At 53.7% G+C, this 16,492-nt stretch overlaps 32 non-coding genes across 32 annotated transcripts; all 32 read right to left on the bottom strand.

The window, feature by feature from the left end:
* Positions 1-490: 490 nt before the first annotated feature.
* Positions 491-562, bottom strand: Trnah-gug (transfer RNA histidin (anticodon GUG)). Its single transcript has one exon. It is a non-coding gene; the product is annotated as a tRNA-His (tRNA).
* A 391-nt stretch (positions 563-953) lies between these two features.
* On the bottom strand, positions 954-1,025 carry Trnae-cuc (transfer RNA glutamic acid (anticodon CUC)). The gene has a single exon. It is a non-coding gene; the product is annotated as a tRNA-Glu (tRNA).
* A 445-nt stretch (positions 1,026-1,470) lies between these two features.
* On the bottom strand, positions 1,471-1,552 carry Trnal-uag (transfer RNA leucine (anticodon UAG)). Its single transcript has one exon. It is a non-coding gene; the product is annotated as a tRNA-Leu (tRNA).
* A 453-nt stretch (positions 1,553-2,005) lies between these two features.
* Trnah-gug (transfer RNA histidin (anticodon GUG)) lies at positions 2,006-2,077 on the bottom strand. The gene has a single exon. It is a non-coding gene; the product is annotated as a tRNA-His (tRNA).
* A 391-nt stretch (positions 2,078-2,468) lies between these two features.
* On the bottom strand, positions 2,469-2,540 carry Trnae-cuc (transfer RNA glutamic acid (anticodon CUC)). The gene has a single exon. It is a non-coding gene; the product is annotated as a tRNA-Glu (tRNA).
* Positions 2,541-2,985: 445 nt separating this feature from the next.
* Trnal-uag (transfer RNA leucine (anticodon UAG)) lies at positions 2,986-3,067 on the bottom strand. The gene has a single exon. It is a non-coding gene; the product is annotated as a tRNA-Leu (tRNA).
* A 453-nt stretch (positions 3,068-3,520) lies between these two features.
* On the bottom strand, positions 3,521-3,592 carry Trnah-gug (transfer RNA histidin (anticodon GUG)). Its single transcript has one exon. It is a non-coding gene; the product is annotated as a tRNA-His (tRNA).
* Positions 3,593-3,983: 391 nt separating this feature from the next.
* Positions 3,984-4,055, bottom strand: Trnae-cuc (transfer RNA glutamic acid (anticodon CUC)). Its single transcript has one exon. It is a non-coding gene; the product is annotated as a tRNA-Glu (tRNA).
* Positions 4,056-4,500: 445 nt separating this feature from the next.
* Positions 4,501-4,582, bottom strand: Trnal-uag (transfer RNA leucine (anticodon UAG)). The gene has a single exon. It is a non-coding gene; the product is annotated as a tRNA-Leu (tRNA).
* A 453-nt stretch (positions 4,583-5,035) lies between these two features.
* Trnah-gug (transfer RNA histidin (anticodon GUG)) lies at positions 5,036-5,107 on the bottom strand. Its single transcript has one exon. It is a non-coding gene; the product is annotated as a tRNA-His (tRNA).
* A 391-nt stretch (positions 5,108-5,498) lies between these two features.
* Positions 5,499-5,570, bottom strand: Trnae-cuc (transfer RNA glutamic acid (anticodon CUC)). Its single transcript has one exon. It is a non-coding gene; the product is annotated as a tRNA-Glu (tRNA).
* Positions 5,571-6,015: 445 nt separating this feature from the next.
* Positions 6,016-6,097, bottom strand: Trnal-uag (transfer RNA leucine (anticodon UAG)). The gene has a single exon. It is a non-coding gene; the product is annotated as a tRNA-Leu (tRNA).
* Positions 6,098-6,550: 453 nt separating this feature from the next.
* Trnah-gug (transfer RNA histidin (anticodon GUG)) lies at positions 6,551-6,622 on the bottom strand. Its single transcript has one exon. It is a non-coding gene; the product is annotated as a tRNA-His (tRNA).
* A 391-nt stretch (positions 6,623-7,013) lies between these two features.
* Positions 7,014-7,085, bottom strand: Trnae-cuc (transfer RNA glutamic acid (anticodon CUC)). Its single transcript has one exon. It is a non-coding gene; the product is annotated as a tRNA-Glu (tRNA).
* Positions 7,086-7,530: 445 nt separating this feature from the next.
* Positions 7,531-7,612, bottom strand: Trnal-uag (transfer RNA leucine (anticodon UAG)). The gene has a single exon. It is a non-coding gene; the product is annotated as a tRNA-Leu (tRNA).
* Positions 7,613-8,065: 453 nt separating this feature from the next.
* On the bottom strand, positions 8,066-8,137 carry Trnah-gug (transfer RNA histidin (anticodon GUG)). The gene has a single exon. It is a non-coding gene; the product is annotated as a tRNA-His (tRNA).
* A 391-nt stretch (positions 8,138-8,528) lies between these two features.
* Trnae-cuc (transfer RNA glutamic acid (anticodon CUC)) lies at positions 8,529-8,600 on the bottom strand. The gene has a single exon. It is a non-coding gene; the product is annotated as a tRNA-Glu (tRNA).
* Positions 8,601-9,045: 445 nt separating this feature from the next.
* Positions 9,046-9,127, bottom strand: Trnal-uag (transfer RNA leucine (anticodon UAG)). Its single transcript has one exon. It is a non-coding gene; the product is annotated as a tRNA-Leu (tRNA).
* Positions 9,128-9,580: 453 nt separating this feature from the next.
* On the bottom strand, positions 9,581-9,652 carry Trnah-gug (transfer RNA histidin (anticodon GUG)). Its single transcript has one exon. It is a non-coding gene; the product is annotated as a tRNA-His (tRNA).
* A 391-nt stretch (positions 9,653-10,043) lies between these two features.
* On the bottom strand, positions 10,044-10,115 carry Trnae-cuc (transfer RNA glutamic acid (anticodon CUC)). The gene has a single exon. It is a non-coding gene; the product is annotated as a tRNA-Glu (tRNA).
* Positions 10,116-10,560: 445 nt separating this feature from the next.
* On the bottom strand, positions 10,561-10,642 carry Trnal-uag (transfer RNA leucine (anticodon UAG)). The gene has a single exon. It is a non-coding gene; the product is annotated as a tRNA-Leu (tRNA).
* A 453-nt stretch (positions 10,643-11,095) lies between these two features.
* On the bottom strand, positions 11,096-11,167 carry Trnah-gug (transfer RNA histidin (anticodon GUG)). The gene has a single exon. It is a non-coding gene; the product is annotated as a tRNA-His (tRNA).
* Positions 11,168-11,558: 391 nt separating this feature from the next.
* On the bottom strand, positions 11,559-11,630 carry Trnae-cuc (transfer RNA glutamic acid (anticodon CUC)). The gene has a single exon. It is a non-coding gene; the product is annotated as a tRNA-Glu (tRNA).
* A 445-nt stretch (positions 11,631-12,075) lies between these two features.
* Trnal-uag (transfer RNA leucine (anticodon UAG)) lies at positions 12,076-12,157 on the bottom strand. The gene has a single exon. It is a non-coding gene; the product is annotated as a tRNA-Leu (tRNA).
* A 453-nt stretch (positions 12,158-12,610) lies between these two features.
* On the bottom strand, positions 12,611-12,682 carry Trnah-gug (transfer RNA histidin (anticodon GUG)). The gene has a single exon. It is a non-coding gene; the product is annotated as a tRNA-His (tRNA).
* A 391-nt stretch (positions 12,683-13,073) lies between these two features.
* Positions 13,074-13,145, bottom strand: Trnae-cuc (transfer RNA glutamic acid (anticodon CUC)). Its single transcript has one exon. It is a non-coding gene; the product is annotated as a tRNA-Glu (tRNA).
* A 445-nt stretch (positions 13,146-13,590) lies between these two features.
* Positions 13,591-13,672, bottom strand: Trnal-uag (transfer RNA leucine (anticodon UAG)). Its single transcript has one exon. It is a non-coding gene; the product is annotated as a tRNA-Leu (tRNA).
* Positions 13,673-14,125: 453 nt separating this feature from the next.
* On the bottom strand, positions 14,126-14,197 carry Trnah-gug (transfer RNA histidin (anticodon GUG)). Its single transcript has one exon. It is a non-coding gene; the product is annotated as a tRNA-His (tRNA).
* A 391-nt stretch (positions 14,198-14,588) lies between these two features.
* Positions 14,589-14,660, bottom strand: Trnae-cuc (transfer RNA glutamic acid (anticodon CUC)). The gene has a single exon. It is a non-coding gene; the product is annotated as a tRNA-Glu (tRNA).
* Positions 14,661-15,105: 445 nt separating this feature from the next.
* Positions 15,106-15,187, bottom strand: Trnal-uag (transfer RNA leucine (anticodon UAG)). The gene has a single exon. It is a non-coding gene; the product is annotated as a tRNA-Leu (tRNA).
* A 453-nt stretch (positions 15,188-15,640) lies between these two features.
* Trnah-gug (transfer RNA histidin (anticodon GUG)) lies at positions 15,641-15,712 on the bottom strand. Its single transcript has one exon. It is a non-coding gene; the product is annotated as a tRNA-His (tRNA).
* A 391-nt stretch (positions 15,713-16,103) lies between these two features.
* Positions 16,104-16,175, bottom strand: Trnae-cuc (transfer RNA glutamic acid (anticodon CUC)). The gene has a single exon. It is a non-coding gene; the product is annotated as a tRNA-Glu (tRNA).
* Positions 16,176-16,492: the final 317 nt, after the last annotated feature.

The following is a 16,492-nucleotide window of genomic DNA, read 5'->3' as shown; positions in this document are numbered from 1 at the left end:
GCTGGCTGACTGTCCCTGACCGCTCGGCCACGTTACCGTTGGAGCAGCAGCGGCAAAAAGTTTCATTTGTACTACAAAGGTCACTTCGAAATGGAAGTATCTTGGCAATCGCCGTGCCATGTCCACTGGAAGCATCTCTTTAGGCCATCCACAACAAGAAAGTGCCGTGCCCGCCGTATGGTAGCGACGCCACTTGTCTGTAGCTGTCGCAGTTAAGGAGACAGCATCAAGAGACGTTTTCGTGCCGTGACCATGTTTCGAAACCTGGGCTTTCCGTAACCACTAAAGTATCATAGCTGTACCTGTCGGGCGGAGCTAGAATGTTCCATGTAACAGACATATGTGAGCTCAAGAAGGTTGCACTTGTGATGAAGTGGTAGTACGGACTGCGGCCTGCGGAACACGAGTGAAAAACCAAGGAAGCACTGTGATTTCGGGTACTCGTGCACTATCGTCAATGCAACGGCAGCAAGGAGAAACTTTCAAAAATTGCCGTGACCAGGATTCGAACCTGGGTTATTGCGGCCACAACGCAATGTCCTAACCACTAGACGATCACGGCCATGGCCACGGAGGCGCCCACGGAAGCAGCTGGCTGGAATGCAAGTGTCGATACACAGCAAAGCCTAAGCCTAGGCCAAGGTGTACGCCACAGCAGTGGCAGACACGGTCTCCATCACATGCATGCGAGCTAATGAACGTGCCTGCGCTGTCAGTACACTAACTACAGTGGTTAGCTGCATCCACCTCCGTGGCAATGTGTTGCAGACCTCCAAGCCTCTTGACAACAGGTACCGGTATGTGGCTGGATAACAAGTGGATAGACGCCCATCTCTCTCGCCGTCAGGTGTTGCAACGAATCATACTTAACGTGGCTTTGTGCACGCGTCAGCGTAGCGTCAGTCGAGCAAAGTCGAGACAAGTCGCATAAGAGGAGCAACAAAAACGCGCACTTCCGGTACCGGGAATCGAACCCGGGCCTCCTGGGTGAGAGCCAGGTATCCTAGCCACTAGACCACACCGGATAACGACGGCAGCGCTCCTCCAGCGAACGCAGCAGCAACCCACGGTTAATCGACGACAAGTGTAAAAAAATCCACTCTCTCGCGTTATAGAGCGGCGTGCTCCGGACGCATTTCGTGGAGACGAACGCCAGCAATGATGAGAGCAAAAGGCGCCTACAAATCCTGTCGTTGCACCACGCACTGTTCTACGACAATTCACGAAACAGACGCTCACGCCTTGTTGTGCCGTTTTCTTTGCGGGCAATGAGTGCAGCTGTCTACGACACAGGCAACATTACACGTTTGGCACCTGTGGGTTTGGAACCCACGCCTCCAAAGAGACTGGTGCCTGATACCAGCGCCTTAGACCGCTCGGCCACGCTACCTACACAACACGCGCGTCACAAGAGCTGCGTCCTACCCCACGAGAACACACCGCATCGGCACAAAAATGAGACGTCAAAATTGGCAACGGTGGGATTCGAACACACGCCTCCGAAGAGACTGGTGCCTAAAACCAGCGCCTTAGACCGCTCGGCCACGTTACCGTTGGAGCAGCAGCGGCAAAACGTTTCATTTGTACTACAAAGGTCACTTCGAAATGGAAGTATCTTGGCAATCGCCGTGCCATGTCCACTGGAAGCATCTCTTTAGGCCATCCACAACAAGAAAGTGCCGTGCCCGCCGTATGGTAGCGACGCCACTTGTCTGTAGCTGTCGCAGTTAAGGAGACAGCATCAAGAGACGTTTTCGTGCCGTGACCATGTTTCGAAACCTGGGCTTTCCGTAACCACTAAAGTATCATAGCTGTACCTGTCGGGCGGAGCTAGAATGTTCCATGTAACAGACATATGTGAGCTCAAGAAGGTTGCACTTGTGATGAAGTGGTAGTACGGACTGCGGCCTGCGGAACACGAGTGAAAAACCAAGGAAGCACTGTGATTTCGGGTACTCGTGCACTATCGTCAATGCAACGGCAGCAAGGAGAAACTTTCAAAAATTGCCGTGACCAGGATTCGAACCTGGGTTATTGCGGCCACAACGCAATGTCCTAACCACTAGACGATCACGGCCATGGCCACGGAGGCGCCCACGGAAGCAGCTGGCTGGAATGCAAGTGTCGATACACAGCAAAGCCTAAGCCTAGGCCAAGGTGTACGCCACAGCAGTGGCAGACACGGTCTCCATCACATGCATGCGAGCTAATGAACGTGCCTGCGCTGTCAGTACACTAACTACAGTGGTTAGCTGCATCCACCTCCGTGGCAATGTGTTGCAGACCTCCAAGCCTCTTGACAACAGGTACCGGTATGTGGCTGGATAACAAGTGGATAGACGCCCATCTCTCTCGCCGTCAGGTGTTGCAACGAATCATACTTAACGTGGCTTTGTGCACGCGTCAGCGTAGCGTCAGTCGAGCAAAGTCGAGACAAGTCGCATAAGAGGAGCAACAAAAACGCGCACTTCCGGTACCGGGAATCGAACCCGGGCCTCCTGGGTGAGAGCCAGGTATCCTAGCCACTAGACCACACCGGATAACGACGGCAGCGCTCCTCCAGCGAACGCAGCAGCAACCCACGGTTAATCGACGACAAGTGTAAAAAAATCCACTCTCTCGCGTTATAGAGCGGCGTGCTCCGGACGCATTTCGTGGAGACGAACGCCAGCAATGATGAGAGCAAAAGGCGCCTACAAATCCTGTCGTTGCACCACGCACTGTTCTACGACAATTCACGAAACAGACGCTCACGCCTTGTTGTGCCGTTTTCTTTGCGGGCAATGAGTGCAGCTGTCTACGACACAGGCAACATTACACGTTTGGCACCTGTGGGTTTGGAACCCACGCCTCCAAAGAGACTGGTGCCTGATACCAGCGCCTTAGACCGCTCGGCCACGCTACCTACACAACACGCGCGTCACAAGAGCTGCGTCCTACCCCACGAGAACACACCGCATCGGCACAAAAATGAGACGTCAAAATTGGCAACGGTGGGATTCGAACACACGCCTCCGAAGAGACTGGTGCCTAAAACCAGCGCCTTAGACCGCTCGGCCACGTTACCGTTGGAGCAGCAGCGGCAAAACGTTTCATTTGTACTACAAAGGTCACTTCGAAATGGAAGTATCTTGGCAATCGCCGTGCCATGTCCACTGGAAGCATCTCTTTAGGCCATCCACAACAAGAAAGTGCCGTGCCCGCCGTATGGTAGCGACGCCACTTGTCTGTAGCTGTCGCAGTTAAGGAGACAGCATCAAGAGACGTTTTCGTGCCGTGACCATGTTTCGAAACCTGGGCTTTCCGTAACCACTAAAGTATCATAGCTGTACCTGTCGGGCGGAGCTAGAATGTTCCATGTAACAGACATATGTGAGCTCAAGAAGGTTGCACTTGTGATGAAGTGGTAGTACGGACTGCGGCCTGCGGAACACGAGTGAAAAACCAAGGAAGCACTGTGATTTCGGGTACTCGTGCACTATCGTCAATGCAACGGCAGCAAGGAGAAACTTTCAAAAATTGCCGTGACCAGGATTCGAACCTGGGTTATTGCGGCCACAACGCAATGTCCTAACCACTAGACGATCACGGCCATGGCCACGGAGGCGCCCACGGAAGCAGCTGGCTGGAATGCAAGTGTCGATACACAGCAAAGCCTAAGCCTAGGCCAAGGTGTACGCCACAGCAGTGGCAGACACGGTCTCCATCACATGCATGCGAGCTAATGAACGTGCCTGCGCTGTCAGTACACTAACTACAGTGGTTAGCTGCATCCACCTCCGTGGCAATGTGTTGCAGACCTCCAAGCCTCTTGACAACAGGTACCGGTATGTGGCTGGATAACAAGTGGATAGACGCCCATCTCTCTCGCCGTCAGGTGTTGCAACGAATCATACTTAACGTGGCTTTGTGCACGCGTCAGCGTAGCGTCAGTCGAGCAAAGTCGAGACAAGTCGCATAAGAGGAGCAACAAAAACGCGCACTTCCGGTACCGGGAATCGAACCCGGGCCTCCTGGGTGAGAGCCAGGTATCCTAGCCACTAGACCACACCGGATAACGACGGCAGCGCTCCTCCAGCGAACGCAGCAGCAACCCACGGTTAATCGACGACAAGTGTAAAAAAATCCACTCTCTCGCGTTATAGAGCGGCGTGCTCCGGACGCATTTCGTGGAGACGAACGCCAGCAATGATGAGAGCAAAAGGCGCCTACAAATCCTGTCGTTGCACCACGCACTGTTCTACGACAATTCACGAAACAGACGCTCACGCCTTGTTGTGCCGTTTTCTTTGCGGGCAATGAGTGCAGCTGTCTACGACACAGGCAACATTACACGTTTGGCACCTGTGGGTTTGGAACCCACGCCTCCAAAGAGACTGGTGCCTGATACCAGCGCCTTAGACCGCTCGGCCACGCTACCTACACAACACGCGCGTCACAAGAGCTGCGTCCTACCCCACGAGAACACACCGCATCGGCACAAAAATGAGACGTCAAAATTGGCAACGGTGGGATTCGAACACACGCCTCCGAAGAGACTGGTGCCTAAAACCAGCGCCTTAGACCGCTCGGCCACGTTACCGTTGGAGCAGCAGCGGCAAAACGTTTCATTTGTACTACAAAGGTCACTTCGAAATGGAAGTATCTTGGCAATCGCCGTGCCATGTCCACTGGAAGCATCTCTTTAGGCCATCCACAACAAGAAAGTGCCGTGCCCGCCGTATGGTAGCGACGCCACTTGTCTGTAGCTGTCGCAGTTAAGGAGACAGCATCAAGAGACGTTTTCGTGCCGTGACCATGTTTCGAAACCTGGGCTTTCCGTAACCACTAAAGTATCATAGCTGTACCTGTCGGGCGGAGCTAGAATGTTCCATGTAACAGACATATGTGAGCTCAAGAAGGTTGCACTTGTGATGAAGTGGTAGTACGGACTGCGGCCTGCGGAACACGAGTGAAAAACCAAGGAAGCACTGTGATTTCGGGTACTCGTGCACTATCGTCAATGCAACGGCAGCAAGGAGAAACTTTCAAAAATTGCCGTGACCAGGATTCGAACCTGGGTTATTGCGGCCACAACGCAATGTCCTAACCACTAGACGATCACGGCCATGGCCACGGAGGCGCCCACGGAAGCAGCTGGCTGGAATGCAAGTGTCGATACACAGCAAAGCCTAAGCCTAGGCCAAGGTGTACGCCACAGCAGTGGCAGACACGGTCTCCATCACATGCATGCGAGCTAATGAACGTGCCTGCGCTGTCAGTACACTAACTACAGTGGTTAGCTGCATCCACCTCCGTGGCAATGTGTTGCAGACCTCCAAGCCTCTTGACAACAGGTACCGGTATGTGGCTGGATAACAAGTGGATAGACGCCCATCTCTCTCGCCGTCAGGTGTTGCAACGAATCATACTTAACGTGGCTTTGTGCACGCGTCAGCGTAGCGTCAGTCGAGCAAAGTCGAGACAAGTCGCATAAGAGGAGCAACAAAAACGCGCACTTCCGGTACCGGGAATCGAACCCGGGCCTCCTGGGTGAGAGCCAGGTATCCTAGCCACTAGACCACACCGGATAACGACGGCAGCGCTCCTCCAGCGAACGCAGCAGCAACCCACGGTTAATCGACGACAAGTGTAAAAAAATCCACTCTCTCGCGTTATAGAGCGGCGTGCTCCGGACGCATTTCGTGGAGACGAACGCCAGCAATGATGAGAGCAAAAGGCGCCTACAAATCCTGTCGTTGCACCACGCACTGTTCTACGACAATTCACGAAACAGACGCTCACGCCTTGTTGTGCCGTTTTCTTTGCGGGCAATGAGTGCAGCTGTCTACGACACAGGCAACATTACACGTTTGGCACCTGTGGGTTTGGAACCCACGCCTCCAAAGAGACTGGTGCCTGATACCAGCGCCTTAGACCGCTCGGCCACGCTACCTACACAACACGCGCGTCACAAGAGCTGCGTCCTACCCCACGAGAACACACCGCATCGGCACAAAAATGAGACGTCAAAATTGGCAACGGTGGGATTCGAACACACGCCTCCGAAGAGACTGGTGCCTAAAACCAGCGCCTTAGACCGCTCGGCCACGTTACCGTTGGAGCAGCAGCGGCAAAACGTTTCATTTGTACTACAAAGGTCACTTCGAAATGGAAGTATCTTGGCAATCGCCGTGCCATGTCCACTGGAAGCATCTCTTTAGGCCATCCACAACAAGAAAGTGCCGTGCCCGCCGTATGGTAGCGACGCCACTTGTCTGTAGCTGTCGCAGTTAAGGAGACAGCATCAAGAGACGTTTTCGTGCCGTGACCATGTTTCGAAACCTGGGCTTTCCGTAACCACTAAAGTATCATAGCTGTACCTGTCGGGCGGAGCTAGAATGTTCCATGTAACAGACATATGTGAGCTCAAGAAGGTTGCACTTGTGATGAAGTGGTAGTACGGACTGCGGCCTGCGGAACACGAGTGAAAAACCAAGGAAGCACTGTGATTTCGGGTACTCGTGCACTATCGTCAATGCAACGGCAGCAAGGAGAAACTTTCAAAAATTGCCGTGACCAGGATTCGAACCTGGGTTATTGCGGCCACAACGCAATGTCCTAACCACTAGACGATCACGGCCATGGCCACGGAGGCGCCCACGGAAGCAGCTGGCTGGAATGCAAGTGTCGATACACAGCAAAGCCTAAGCCTAGGCCAAGGTGTACGCCACAGCAGTGGCAGACACGGTCTCCATCACATGCATGCGAGCTAATGAACGTGCCTGCGCTGTCAGTACACTAACTACAGTGGTTAGCTGCATCCACCTCCGTGGCAATGTGTTGCAGACCTCCAAGCCTCTTGACAACAGGTACCGGTATGTGGCTGGATAACAAGTGGATAGACGCCCATCTCTCTCGCCGTCAGGTGTTGCAACGAATCATACTTAACGTGGCTTTGTGCACGCGTCAGCGTAGCGTCAGTCGAGCAAAGTCGAGACAAGTCGCATAAGAGGAGCAACAAAAACGCGCACTTCCGGTACCGGGAATCGAACCCGGGCCTCCTGGGTGAGAGCCAGGTATCCTAGCCACTAGACCACACCGGATAACGACGGCAGCGCTCCTCCAGCGAACGCAGCAGCAACCCACGGTTAATCGACGACAAGTGTAAAAAAATCCACTCTCTCGCGTTATAGAGCGGCGTGCTCCGGACGCATTTCGTGGAGACGAACGCCAGCAATGATGAGAGCAAAAGGCGCCTACAAATCCTGTCGTTGCACCACGCACTGTTCTACGACAATTCACGAAACAGACGCTCACGCCTTGTTGTGCCGTTTTCTTTGCGGGCAATGAGTGCAGCTGTCTACGACACAGGCAACATTACACGTTTGGCACCTGTGGGTTTGGAACCCACGCCTCCAAAGAGACTGGTGCCTGATACCAGCGCCTTAGACCGCTCGGCCACGCTACCTACACAACACGCGCGTCACAAGAGCTGCGTCCTACCCCACGAGAACACACCGCATCGGCACAAAAATGAGACGTCAAAATTGGCAACGGTGGGATTCGAACACACGCCTCCGAAGAGACTGGTGCCTAAAACCAGCGCCTTAGACCGCTCGGCCACGTTACCGTTGGAGCAGCAGCGGCAAAACGTTTCATTTGTACTACAAAGGTCACTTCGAAATGGAAGTATCTTGGCAATCGCCGTGCCATGTCCACTGGAAGCATCTCTTTAGGCCATCCACAACAAGAAAGTGCCGTGCCCGCCGTATGGTAGCGACGCCACTTGTCTGTAGCTGTCGCAGTTAAGGAGACAGCATCAAGAGACGTTTTCGTGCCGTGACCATGTTTCGAAACCTGGGCTTTCCGTAACCACTAAAGTATCATAGCTGTACCTGTCGGGCGGAGCTAGAATGTTCCATGTAACAGACATATGTGAGCTCAAGAAGGTTGCACTTGTGATGAAGTGGTAGTACGGACTGCGGCCTGCGGAACACGAGTGAAAAACCAAGGAAGCACTGTGATTTCGGGTACTCGTGCACTATCGTCAATGCAACGGCAGCAAGGAGAAACTTTCAAAAATTGCCGTGACCAGGATTCGAACCTGGGTTATTGCGGCCACAACGCAATGTCCTAACCACTAGACGATCACGGCCATGGCCACGGAGGCGCCCACGGAAGCAGCTGGCTGGAATGCAAGTGTCGATACACAGCAAAGCCTAAGCCTAGGCCAAGGTGTACGCCACAGCAGTGGCAGACACGGTCTCCATCACATGCATGCGAGCTAATGAACGTGCCTGCGCTGTCAGTACACTAACTACAGTGGTTAGCTGCATCCACCTCCGTGGCAATGTGTTGCAGACCTCCAAGCCTCTTGACAACAGGTACCGGTATGTGGCTGGATAACAAGTGGATAGACGCCCATCTCTCTCGCCGTCAGGTGTTGCAACGAATCATACTTAACGTGGCTTTGTGCACGCGTCAGCGTAGCGTCAGTCGAGCAAAGTCGAGACAAGTCGCATAAGAGGAGCAACAAAAACGCGCACTTCCGATACCGGGAATCGAACCCGGGCCTCCTGGGTGAGAGCCAGGTATCCTAGCCACTAGACCACACCGGATAACGACGGCAGCGCTCCTCCAGCGAACGCAGCAGCAACCCACGGTTAATCGACGACAAGTGTAAAAAAATCCACTCTCTCGCGTTATAGAGCGGCGTGCTCCGGACGCATTTCGTGGAGACGAACGCCAGCAATGATGAGAGCAAAAGGCGCCTACAAATCCTGTCGTTGCACCACGCACTGTTCTACGACAATTCACGAAACAGACGCTCACGCCTTGTTGTGCCGTTTTCTTTGCGGGCAATGAGTGCAGCTGTCTACGACACAGGCAACATTACACGTTTGGCACCTGTGGGTTTGGAACCCACGCCTCCAAAGAGACTGGTGCCTGATACCAGCGCCTTAGACCGCTCGGCCACGCTACCTACACAACACGCGCGTCACAAGAGCTGCGTCCTACCCCACGAGAACACACCGCATCGGCACAAAAATGAGACGTCAAAATTGGCAACGGTGGGATTCGAACACACGCCTCCGAAGAGACTGGTGCCTAAAACCAGCGCCTTAGACCGCTCGGCCACGTTACCGTTGGAGCAGCAGCGGCAAAACGTTTCATTTGTACTACAAAGGTCACTTCGAAATGGAAGTATCTTGGCAATCGCCGTGCCATGTCCACTGGAAGCATCTCTTTAGGCCATCCACAACAAGAAAGTGCCGTGCCCGCCGTATGGTAGCGACGCCACTTGTCTGTAGCTGTCGCAGTTAAGGAGACAGCATCAAGAGACGTTTTCGTGCCGTGACCATGTTTCGAAACCTGGGCTTTCCGTAACCACTAAAGTATCATAGCTGTACCTGTCGGGCGGAGCTAGAATGTTCCATGTAACAGACATATGTGAGCTCAAGAAGGTTGCACTTGTGATGAAGTGGTAGTACGGACTGCGGCCTGCGGAACACGAGTGAAAAACCAAGGAAGCACTGTGATTTCGGGTACTCGTGCACTATCGTCAATGCAACGGCAGCAAGGAGAAACTTTCAAAAATTGCCGTGACCAGGATTCGAACCTGGGTTATTGCGGCCACAACGCAATGTCCTAACCACTAGACGATCACGGCCATGGCCACGGAGGCGCCCACGGAAGCAGCTGGCTGGAATGCAAGTGTCGATACACAGCAAAGCCTAAGCCTAGGCCAAGGTGTACGCCACAGCAGTGGCAGACACGGTCTCCATCACATGCATGCGAGCTAATGAACGTGCCTGCGCTGTCAGTACACTAACTACAGTGGTTAGCTGCATCCACCTCCGTGGCAATGTGTTGCAGACCTCCAAGCCTCTTGACAACAGGTACCGGTATGTGGCTGGATAACAAGTGGATAGACGCCCATCTCTCTCGCCGTCAGGTGTTGCAACGAATCATACTTAACGTGGCTTTGTGCACGCGTCAGCGTAGCGTCAGTCGAGCAAAGTCGAGACAAGTCGCATAAGAGGAGCAACAAAAACGCGCACTTCCGGTACCGGGAATCGAACCCGGGCCTCCTGGGTGAGAGCCAGGTATCCTAGCCACTAGACCACACCGGATAACGACGGCAGCGCTCCTCCAGCGAACGCAGCAGCAACCCACGGTTAATCGACGACAAGTGTAAAAAAATCCACTCTCTCGCGTTATAGAGCGGCGTGCTCCGGACGCATTTCGTGGAGACGAACGCCAGCAATGATGAGAGCAAAAGGCGCCTACAAATCCTGTCGTTGCACCACGCACTGTTCTACGACAATTCACGAAACAGACGCTCACGCCTTGTTGTGCCGTTTTCTTTGCGGGCAATGAGTGCAGCTGTCTACGACACAGGCAACATTACACGTTTGGCACCTGTGGGTTTGGAACCCACGCCTCCAAAGAGACTGGTGCCTGATACCAGCGCCTTAGACCGCTCGGCCACGCTACCTACACAACACGCGCGTCACAAGAGCTGCGTCCTACCCCACGAGAACACACCGCATCGGCACAAAAATGAGACGTCAAAATTGGCAACGGTGGGATTCGAACACACGCCTCCGAAGAGACTGGTGCCTAAAACCAGCGCCTTAGACCGCTCGGCCACGTTACCGTTGGAGCAGCAGCGGCAAAACGTTTCATTTGTACTACAAAGGTCACTTCGAAATGGAAGTATCTTGGCAATCGCCGTGCCATGTCCACTGGAAGCATCTCTTTAGGCCATCCACAACAAGAAAGTGCCGTGCCCGCCGTATGGTAGCGACGCCACTTGTCTGTAGCTGTCGCAGTTAAGGAGACAGCATCAAGAGACGTTTTCGTGCCGTGACCATGTTTCGAAACCTGGGCTTTCCGTAACCACTAAAGTATCATAGCTGTACCTGTCGGGCGGAGCTAGAATGTTCCATGTAACAGACATATGTGAGCTCAAGAAGGTTGCACTTGTGATGAAGTGGTAGTACGGACTGCGGCCTGCGGAACACGAGTGAAAAACCAAGGAAGCACTGTGATTTCGGGTACTCGTGCACTATCGTCAATGCAACGGCAGCAAGGAGAAACTTTCAAAAATTGCCGTGACCAGGATTCGAACCTGGGTTATTGCGGCCACAACGCAATGTCCTAACCACTAGACGATCACGGCCATGGCCACGGAGGCGCCCACGGAAGCAGCTGGCTGGAATGCAAGTGTCGATACACAGCAAAGCCTAAGCCTAGGCCAAGGTGTACGCCACAGCAGTGGCAGACACGGTCTCCATCACATGCATGCGAGCTAATGAACGTGCCTGCGCTGTCAGTACACTAACTACAGTGGTTAGCTGCATCCACCTCCGTGGCAATGTGTTGCAGACCTCCAAGCCTCTTGACAACAGGTACCGGTATGTGGCTGGATAACAAGTGGATAGACGCCCATCTCTCTCGCCGTCAGGTGTTGCAACGAATCATACTTAACGTGGCTTTGTGCACGCGTCAGCGTAGCGTCAGTCGAGCAAAGTCGAGACAAGTCGCATAAGAGGAGCAACAAAAACGCGCACTTCCGATACCGGGAATCGAACCCGGGCCTCCTGGGTGAGAGCCAGGTATCCTAGCCACTAGACCACACCGGATAACGACGGCAGCGCTCCTCCAGCGAACGCAGCAGCAACCCACGGTTAATCGACGACAAGTGTAAAAAAATCCACTCTCTCGCGTTATAGAGCGGCGTGCTCCGGACGCATTTCGTGGAGACGAACGCCAGCAATGATGAGAGCAAAAGGCGCCTACAAATCCTGTCGTTGCACCACGCACTGTTCTACGACAATTCACGAAACAGACGCTCACGCCTTGTTGTGCCGTTTTCTTTGCGGGCAATGAGTGCAGCTGTCTACGACACAGGCAACATTACACGTTTGGCACCTGTGGGTTTGGAACCCACGCCTCCAAAGAGACTGGTGCCTGATACCAGCGCCTTAGACCGCTCGGCCACGCTACCTACACAACACGCGCGTCACAAGAGCTGCGTCCTACCCCACGAGAACACACCGCATCGGCACAAAAATGAGACGTCAAAATTGGCAACGGTGGGATTCGAACACACGCCTCCGAAGAGACTGGTGCCTAAAACCAGCGCCTTAGACCGCTCGGCCACGTTACCGTTGGAGCAGCAGCGGCAAAACGTTTCATTTGTACTACAAAGGTCACTTCGAAATGGAAGTATCTTGGCAATCGCCGTGCCATGTCCACTGGAAGCATCTCTTTAGGCCATCCACAACAAGAAAGTGCCGTGCCCGCCGTATGGTAGCGACGCCACTTGTCTGTAGCTGTCGCAGTTAAGGAGACAGCATCAAGAGACGTTTTCGTGCCGTGACCATGTTTCGAAACCTGGGCTTTCCGTAACCACTAAAGTATCATAGCTGTACCTGTCGGGCGGAGCTAGAATGTTCCATGTAACAGACATATGTGAGCTCAAGAAGGTTGCACTTGTGATGAAGTGGTAGTACGGACTGCGGCCTGCGGAACACGAGTGAAAAACCAAGGAAGCACTGTGATTTCGGGTACTCGTGCACTATCGTCAATGCAACGGCAGCAAGGAGAAACTTTCAAAAATTGCCGTGACCAGGATTCGAACCTGGGTTATTGCGGCCACAACGCAATGTCCTAACCACTAGACGATCACGGCCATGGCCACGGAGGCGCCCACGGAAGCAGCTGGCTGGAATGCAAGTGTCGATACACAGCAAAGCCTAAGCCTAGGCCAAGGTGTACGCCACAGCAGTGGCAGACACGGTCTCCATCACATGCATGCGAGCTAATGAACGTGCCTGCGCTGTCAGTACACTAACTACAGTGGTTAGCTGCATCCACCTCCGTGGCAATGTGTTGCAGACCTCCAAGCCTCTTGACAACAGGTACCGGTATGTGGCTGGATAACAAGTGGATAGACGCCCATCTCTCTCGCCGTCAGGTGTTGCAACGAATCATACTTAACGTGGCTTTGTGCACGCGTCAGCGTAGCGTCAGTCGAGCAAAGTCGAGACAAGTCGCATAAGAGGAGCAACAAAAACGCGCACTTCCGGTACCGGGAATCGAACCCGGGCCTCCTGGGTGAGAGCCAGGTATCCTAGCCACTAGACCACACCGGATAACGACGGCAGCGCTCCTCCAGCGAACGCAGCAGCAACCCACGGTTAATCGACGACAAGTGTAAAAAAATCCACTCTCTCGCGTTATAGAGCGGCGTGCTCCGGACGCATTTCGTGGAGACGAACGCCAGCAATGATGAGAGCAAAAGGCGCCTACAAATCCTGTCGTTGCACCACGCACTGTTCTACGACAATTCACGAAACAGACGCTCACGCCTTGTTGTGCCGTTTTCTTTGCGGGCAATGAGTGCAGCTGTCTACGACACAGGCAACATTACACGTTTGGCACCTGTGGGTTTGGAACCCACGCCTCCAAAGAGACTGGTGCCTGATACCAGCGCCTTAGACCGCTCGGCCACGCTACCTACACAACACGCGCGTCACAAGAGCTGCGTCCTACCCCACGAGAACACACCGCATCGGCACAAAAATGAGACGTCAAAATTGGCAACGGTGGGATTCGAACACACGCCTCCGAAGAGACTGGTGCCTAAAACCAGCGCCTTAGACCGCTCGGCCACGTTACCGTTGGAGCAGCAGCGGCAAAACGTTTCATTTGTACTACAAAGGTCACTTCGAAATGGAAGTATCTTGGCAATCGCCGTGCCATGTCCACTGGAAGCATCTCTTTAGGCCATCCACAACAAGAAAGTGCCGTGCCCGCCGTATGGTAGCGACGCCACTTGTCTGTAGCTGTCGCAGTTAAGGAGACAGCATCAAGAGACGTTTTCGTGCCGTGACCATGTTTCGAAACCTGGGCTTTCCGTAACCACTAAAGTATCATAGCTGTACCTGTCGGGCGGAGCTAGAATGTTCCATGTAACAGACATATGTGAGCTCAAGAAGGTTGCACTTGTGATGAAGTGGTAGTACGGACTGCGGCCTGCGGAACACGAGTGAAAAACCAAGGAAGCACTGTGATTTCGGGTACTCGTGCACTATCGTCAATGCAACGGCAGCAAGGAGAAACTTTCAAAAATTGCCGTGACCAGGATTCGAACCTGGGTTATTGCGGCCACAACGCAATGTCCTAACCACTAGACGATCACGGCCATGGCCACGGAGGCGCCCACGGAAGCAGCTGGCTGGAATGCAAGTGTCGATACACAGCAAAGCCTAAGCCTAGGCCAAGGTGTACGCCACAGCAGTGGCAGACACGGTCTCCATCACATGCATGCGAGCTAATGAACGTGCCTGCGCTGTCAGTACACTAACTACAGTGGTTAGCTGCATCCACCTCCGTGGCAATGTGTTGCAGACCTCCAAGCCTCTTGACAACAGGTACCGGTATGTGGCTGGATAACAAGTGGATAGACGCCCATCTCTCTCGCCGTCAGGTGTTGCAACGAATCATACTTAACGTGGCTTTGTGCACGCGTCAGCGTAGCGTCAGTCGAGCAAAGTCGAGACAAGTCGCATAAGAGGAGCAACAAAAACGCGCACTTCCGATACCGGGAATCGAACCCGGGCCTCCTGGGTGAGAGCCAGGTATCCTAGCCACTAGACCACACCGGATAACGACGGCAGCGCTCCTCCAGCGAACGCAGCAGCAACCCACGGTTAATCGACGACAAGTGTAAAAAAATCCACTCTCTCGCGTTATAGAGCGGCGTGCTCCGGACGCATTTCGTGGAGACGAACGCCAGCAATGATGAGAGCAAAAGGCGCCTACAAATCCTGTCGTTGCACCACGCACTGTTCTACGACAATTCACGAAACAGACGCTCACGCCTTGTTGTGCCGTTTTCTTTGCGGGCAATGAGTGCAGCTGTCTACGACACAGGCAACATTACACGTTTGGCACCTGTGGGTTTGGAACCCACGCCTCCAAAGAGACTGGTGCCTGATACCAGCGCCTTAGACCGCTCGGCCACGCTACCTACACAACACGCGCGTCACAAGAGCTGCGTCCTACCCCACGAGAACACACCGCATCGGCACAAAAATGAGACGTCAAAATTGGCAACGGTGGGATTCGAACACACGCCTCCGAAGAGACTGGTGCCTAAAACCAGCGCCTTAGACCGCTCGGCCACGTTACCGTTGGAGCAGCAGCGGCAAAACGTTTCATTTGTACTACAAAGGTCACTTCGAAATGGAAGTATCTTGGCAATCGCCGTGCCATGTCCACTGGAAGCATCTCTTTAGGCCATCCACAACAAGAAAGTGCCGTGCCCGCCGTATGGTAGCGACGCCACTTGTCTGTAGCTGTCGCAGTTAAGGAGACAGCATCAAGAGACGTTTTCGTGCCGTGACCATGTTTCGAAACCTGGGCTTTCCGTAACCACTAAAGTATCATAGCTGTACCTGTCGGGCGGAGCTAGAATGTTCCATGTAACAGACATATGTGAGCTCAAGAAGGTTGCACTTGTGATGAAGTGGTAGTACGGACTGCGGCCTGCGGAACACGAGTGAAAAACCAAGGAAGCACTGTGATTTCGGGTACTCGTGCACTATCGTCAATGCAACGGCAGCAAGGAGAAACTTTCAAAAATTGCCGTGACCAGGATTCGAACCTGGGTTATTGCGGCCACAACGCAATGTCCTAACCACTAGACGATCACGGCCATGGCCACGGAGGCGCCCACGGAAGCAGCTGGCTGGAATGCAAGTGTCGATACACAGCAAAGCCTAAGCCTAGGCCAAGGTGTACGCCACAGCAGTGGCAGACACGGTCTCCATCACATGCATGCGAGCTAATGAACGTGCCTGCGCTGTCAGTACACTAACTACAGTGGTTAGCTGCATCCACCTCCGTGGCAATGTGTTGCAGACCTCCAAGCCTCTTGACAACAGGTACCGGTATGTGGCTGGATAACAAGTGGATAGACGCCCATCTCTCTCGCCGTCAGGTGTTGCAACGAATCATACTTAACGTGGCTTTGTGCACGCGTCAGCGTAGCGTCAGTCGAGCAAAGTCGAGACAAGTCGCATAAGAGGAGCAACAAAAACGCGCACTTCCGGTACCGGGAATCGAACCCGGGCCTCCTGGGTGAGAGCCAGGTATCCTAGCCACTAGACCACACCGGATAACGACGGCAGCGCTCCTCCAGCGAACGCAGCAGCAACCCACGGTTAATCGACGACAAGTGTAAAAAAATCCACTCTCTCGCGTTATAGAGCGGCGTGCTCCGGACGCATTTCGTGGAGACGAACGCCAGCAATGATGAGAGCAAAAGGCGCCTACAAATCCTGTCGTTGCACCACGCACTGTTCTACGACAATTCACGAAACAGACGCTCACGCCTTGTTGTGCCGTTTTCTTTGCGGGCAATGAGTGCAGCTGTCTACGACACAGGCAACATTACACGTTTGGCACCTGTGGGTTTGGAACCCACGCCTCCAAA

The sequence above is a fragment of the Schistocerca gregaria genome, unplaced genomic scaffold (genome assembly GCF_023897955.1).
Source record: "Schistocerca gregaria isolate iqSchGreg1 unplaced genomic scaffold, iqSchGreg1.2 ptg000169l, whole genome shotgun sequence".
Taxonomy (NCBI): Eukaryota; Metazoa; Arthropoda; class Insecta; order Orthoptera; family Acrididae; genus Schistocerca; species Schistocerca gregaria.
This window is presented reverse-complemented; position numbering and strand designations above follow the sequence as displayed.